Below are 5,684 nucleotides of genomic sequence, written 5' to 3'. Positions count from 1 at the left end.
GCCGGTCCTGAGGCGCGGGCGGGGCACCAGGCGGCCCGGGCGCGGGCGCGCGGGGCCGGGCCTGCACGGGGGTGGGCGCGGGGCGCGACGGACGCACCGTCCGACCAATGAGCATGCCCGCCGTACCGCCCGCCCCGCCCCTGTTGGCCAGACAATGGTGAACTGGGCCCCCGGGCTCGGCCGGGCTCGCGAAGGGACGCCCGCCTAGCCTGCGCCGCGGCGCGGGGCCTGCCGGGACGTGTAGTCCATGAGCCGGGGCTCCAACGCGGGCGGCTGGGGAAGCGCTTTGGAGGGGGACTGGCGCATGTTCCTGGGCTTGGAGAAGATTTTTTCCTCCTCCCAGAGAGCGAGCGACGTGCCCACTCAAGTAATGGGGCAGCCCTATTCCGAAAGCCAAGAGATCTCTGACTGGAACAACTCCCTGGCCCCTCTGCGCCTCAGTTTCCCCATCTACACCATTGGTCAAGTGATTGCCAAGTTTATAGTTTACCATTCTCACAGAACTCCATTTTGTCTGTTCCTCGCTGTGTCAGAGCACCTCCCACCGCCGTGCTTTTGCCTTGGCTTTATAGTCAGGAATTCTTTCCTCACCCCCAGCCCCTGGGGAACTCCTACACATCTTTCAGGACCCAACGCAAAAGGCTCTGTCACAGTACAGGGGATTCTTTCTTAGCCAAAGAAAGAGACGGGATACCCAGGAGGTGGCATTTGGGACTGTTCTGGGGTTGGATTGGGGCTTTACTGAGATGGGGGAAGGGCCTGCCCCCACAGAGAACAGTGTATGAACAAAGCTTAGCCCTGCCCCTACTGTCTGAGGGGCCGTCTGCCTGTCCCCACCCACCTCCCAGGCCTTTTCTCATCTGGACAATGGCCTCGAGGCTGAACCTTTCCTTCCAGGCTGAGGATAGGTCGCCTGGCTCGGCACTGGGGTTGCGGGAGGTCCTAGAAGCTTAGGTGGGGCAGGTAGGACAGGCCCCAACCCCACCAGCTGTGTCAAGGGAGGAGGAGCTGACCTGTGACCCCGAGGCAGCTGCCAAGCCTTGGGGCCTGGCTGTCCCCCTCCACCCACGCCAGGCCGGCCGTGTTCAGCCCTTCCCCGGATTTGGGGCTGGATCCAGAAGAGGGGCCAGGAGTGAGTGGGGAGGTGAGAGGAGGGAGGATGACGACAGTAAAGCCCCTAAGTGCCTACAGCGGGGCAGGCGCTGTTCAAAGCCCTTTCCTGGTTTCAGCTGACTTAGTGCTGTCAGTAGCTCTACAAGGGAGCCAACAATATTACCCATCCCAAATGAGGAAGCTGAGACCATCAGCCAAAGACTGTTAGTTGTTGGCAGAGCTGCTAGACTGAGGAGGATGAGTGGCCACTGGCCACGCCACACCCAGCACAAGCAGCAGGGACAGCTCAGAGGTCTGGGTTCTGGTCCCTGCCCTGCCTCACAAAGGAAGTGTTAAGAAGTTGCTGGTAGGCCGGGCGCGGTGGCTCACGCCTGTAATCCCAGCACTTTGGGAGGCCGAGACGGGCGGATCACGAGGTCAGGAGATCAAGACCATCCTGACTAACACGGTGAAACCCCGTCTCTACTAAAAATACAAAAATTAGCCGGGCGCGGTGGCGGGCGCCTGTAGTCCCAGCTACTGGGGAGGCTGAGGCAGGAGAATGGCGGGAACCCGGGAAGGCGGAGCTTGCAGTGAGTGGAGATCGCGCCACTGCACTCCAGTCTGGGCGACAGAGCGAGACTCCATCTCAAAAAAAAAAAAAAAAAAAAAAAAAAAGAAGTTGCTGGCTGGGTGCCGTGGCTCACGTCTGTAGTCCTAGCACTTTGGGAGGCCTTGGAGGGAGGATCACTTGACCCCAGGAGTTTGAGACCTGACTGGGCAGTAGAGTGAGATCTCATCTCTACGAAAAAAATAAATGAATAAATATTTTTTTAATTAGCTGGGCATGGTGGCCCAGCTGTAATTCCAGCTACTCAGGAGGCTGAGGCAGGAGGATGGCTTGAGCCCAGGAGGTTGAGGCTGCTGTGAGCTGTGATCGTGCCACTGCACTCCAGCCTGGGCAATAAAGCAAGACCATCCCAAAAAAAAAGAAAAAAAGGCCGGGAGCAGTGGCTCACACCTGTAATCCCAGCGCTTTGGGAGGCTGAGGTGGGCAGATCACTTGAGGTCAGGAGTTCAGGAAAAACCCGGTCTCTACTAAAAATACAAAAAATAGCCGGGCATGGTGGCAGGTGCCTGTAGTCCCAGCTACTTAGGAGGCTGAGGCAGGAGAATGACTTGAACCCGGGATGTGGAGCTTGCAGTGAGCCGAGATCATTTGCACTCCAGCCTGGGCAACAATCATGAGAAACTCTGTCTGGAAAAAAAGCAAAAACAAACAAACAACAACAACAACAAAAGAGTTGATTCATGTTCCCACTTTACCATTTGGAAGCTATGTGACCTGGAACAAGTTACCTCAAATTCTCTGTGCCTCAGTTTCCTCATCAGTAAAAATAGTGATAATATTAGTATTTACCTCAAAGGGTTGTTGTGGAAATTAAATGTGTCAGGGTCACGTGAACCAGAGCAACTCCATCTTGAATAGGAGGTGGGTAAAATGGGGCTGAGACCTACTGGGCTGCGTTCCCAGATGGTTAAGGCATTCTAAGTCACAGGATGAGCTAGGAGGAGGTCGGCACAAAATACAGTTCACAAGGACATTGCTGATAAAACAGATTGCAGTGTAAAGAAGCCGGCCAAAACCCACCAAAACCAAAATGGCCATGAGAATGACTTCTGGTCATCCTCACTGCTACACTCCCATTAGCACCATGACAGTTTACAAATGCCATGACAATGTCAGGAAGTTACTCTATATGGTCTAAAAAGGGGAGGTATGAATAATCCACGTTTAGCATATCATCAGGAAATGACCATAAAAATAGGCAACTTGGCAGGGCACGGTGGCTCACGCCTGTAATCCCAGTACTTTGGGAAGCCGAGGAAGGTGCATCACCTGAGGTCAGGAGTTTGAGACCAGCCTGACCAACATGGAGGAACCCGTCTCTACTAAAAATACAAAATTAGGTGGGCATGGTGGCACATGCCTGTAATCCCATCTACTCGGGAGGCTGAGGCAGGAAAATTGCTTGAACCTGGCAGGCAGAGGTTTCAGTAAGCTGAGATTGCACCATTGCACTCCAGCCTAGGCAACAAGAGTGAAACTCCATCTCAAAAGAAAAGAAAAGAAAAAAGAAAAGAAAAGAAAAAGGACAACTCTGCCTATGGAGTAGCTTTTTTTTTTTTTTGAAATGGAGTCGTACAGTAGCACGATCTTGGCTCACTGCAACCTCTGCCTCCCAGGTTCAAGCGATTCTCCTGCCTCAGCCTCCCAAGTAACTGGGACTACAGGTGTGCGTCACCACACTCAGCTAATTTTTGTATTTTTCTTTTTTTTTTTTTTTTGAGACGGAGTCTCGCTCTGTCGCCCAGGCTGGAGTGTAGTGGCCGGATCTCAGCTCACTGCAAGCTCCGCCTCCCGGGTTCGGGCCATTCTCCTGTCTCAGCCTCCTGAGTAGTTGGGACTACAGGCGCCCGCCACCTCGCCCGGCTAGTTTTTTGTATTTTTTAGTAGAGACGGGGTTTCACCGTGTTAGCCAGGATGGTCTCAATCTCCTGACCTAGTGATCCACCCGTCTTGGCCTCCCAAAGTGCTGGGATTACAGGCTTGAGCCACCGCGCCCGGCCAATTTTTGTATTTTTAGTAGAGACCAGGTTTCACTATGTTGACCAGGCTGGTCTTGAACTCCTGACCTCAGATGATCTGCCTGCCTTGGTCTCCCAAAATGCTGGGAATATAGGCATAAGCCATTGCGCCCGATCCCCAGTCTCCTTTTTTCTTTTTCTTTTTTTTTTTTAATTTTTTTGAGATGGAGAGACGGAGTCTCACTCAGTCGCCCAGGCTGGAGAGCAGTGGCACGATCTTGGCTCACTGCAACCTTCGCCTCCCAGGTTCAAGCGATTCTCCTGCCTCAGCCTCCCAAATAGCTGGGACTATAGGTACGTGCCACCATGCCTAGCTAATTTTTTGTATTTTCAGTAGAGAGGGGTTTTCACTGTGTTAACCAGGATGGTCTCGATCTCCTGACCTTGTGATCTGCCCGCCTTGGCCTCCCAAAGTGCTGGGATTACAGGTGTGAGCCACTGCACCCGGCCAGCAGTCTCCATTTCTCAACGGGACTTGGTTATTAGGCAGTAAGCAGCCATGCCTTTCCCAACCCCTATCTCACAGTTTTTTGGGGAGCAGGGCAACAGAACTGAGTCGAGACCACAGCTACCCATAGCTCACCGTCCTATGATGGGGGATGCACTGGGGCTGTGGGAGCCCAGAAGAGGCATCTGGACCAGGGTCAATGTCCTGCTGGGGGAGGACAGTGCACATGGGCTGTAATGTGTAAGAAGTGTACCTAGTGGAAGGAGCCAGGGGATAGGCAGGGAAAAGTCTCACGGCAAACAGGGATTCGCAAAGTGTCAGTACCCCCACCCCACAACACACACACACTTGTTAATTCAGATCCTAGGTCCTCCAAATGTGAATGACAGGGGAGTGGGGCCCCAGAATCTGGATTTTAATCCAGCCCCTTTCCCAAATGACCCTGAGGCCTAGCTTGGCCCCATCTGATCAGGTTAAGAGGGGTCAAATGGTATACAGCTACAAATGGGTAAACTGAGGCCTGGCATGTAGGCCCAGCTGACCCACACTGTCAGGCAGGGTTCAGAAATGGCACTGGAGAGGGCACCATCTCCCAGGCGGGGAGGGTCTGGGACACTAATGACTGTTTGTCTGTCCCTTCCCCCGCAAGTCAGGGCAGCCAAGGCCTGTGATTACCACAGCAGCCCTGGGGGCAGAGACTGGCACAGGCGGCCATGCCAAGTCAGCTCATTGCTAGAAGAAGAAACTGAGGGTCAGGGGAGCCCAGAAAAACAACTGAACACAGGGTCCTGGTCATCTCAGGTGCCTACCCGTCCTTGGAGCTGGGGGATGCAGGAGGGTTTCTGAGTCAACAGCACTGGCAGGGGAAGCTGGTCCTTCCTTCAGCCTCCCAGCCTCAATCTCAGGTCAATCTCAGGCCAGGGAGGGGCTGCCGCCTTCTCAGCATTTCCTGGGCGGGGTGTCCCCCTCCTCTAACCTCCTCCTAGGCTCCCATAGGGCTCTCATCCAGCTCTGGAGTCTGCCTTCAAATCCCAAGACATCCCCTGGCTCATTGGGACCTCAGCTAAGCCATGAGTCCACCCTGGGCCTCAGTTTCCTCATCTGTAAAATGTAGTAAGGACTAAATGAGATGACTCAAAACAAGAGTTGAGGCCGGGCGTGGTGGCTCAGGCCTGTAATCCCAGCACTTTGGGAGGCGGAGATGGGCAGATCACGAGGTCAGGAGATCAAGACCATCCTGGCTAACATGGTGAAAACATATCTCTATTAAAAATACAAAAAATTAGCCGGGCGTGATGGCACACGCCTGTAGTTCCAACTACTCGGGAGGCTGAGGCAGGAGAATCATTTGAACCCAGGAGGCAGAGGTTGCAGTGAACCGAGATCAGCACCACTGCACTCCAGCCTGGGCGACAGAGTAAAACTCTGTCTCAAAAAAAGAGTTGAGCACAGGGCCCAGCAGGGTATTCCTAGTGAGCCAGCTGTTTTTTTGTTT

Source organism: Macaca fascicularis, chromosome 16, assembly GCF_037993035.2.
Source record: "Macaca fascicularis isolate 582-1 chromosome 16, T2T-MFA8v1.1".
NCBI lineage: Eukaryota > Metazoa > Chordata > Mammalia > Primates > Cercopithecidae > Macaca > Macaca fascicularis.
The sequence above is the reverse complement of the archived record's forward strand: the minus strand, read 5'-3'. Positions refer to the sequence as shown.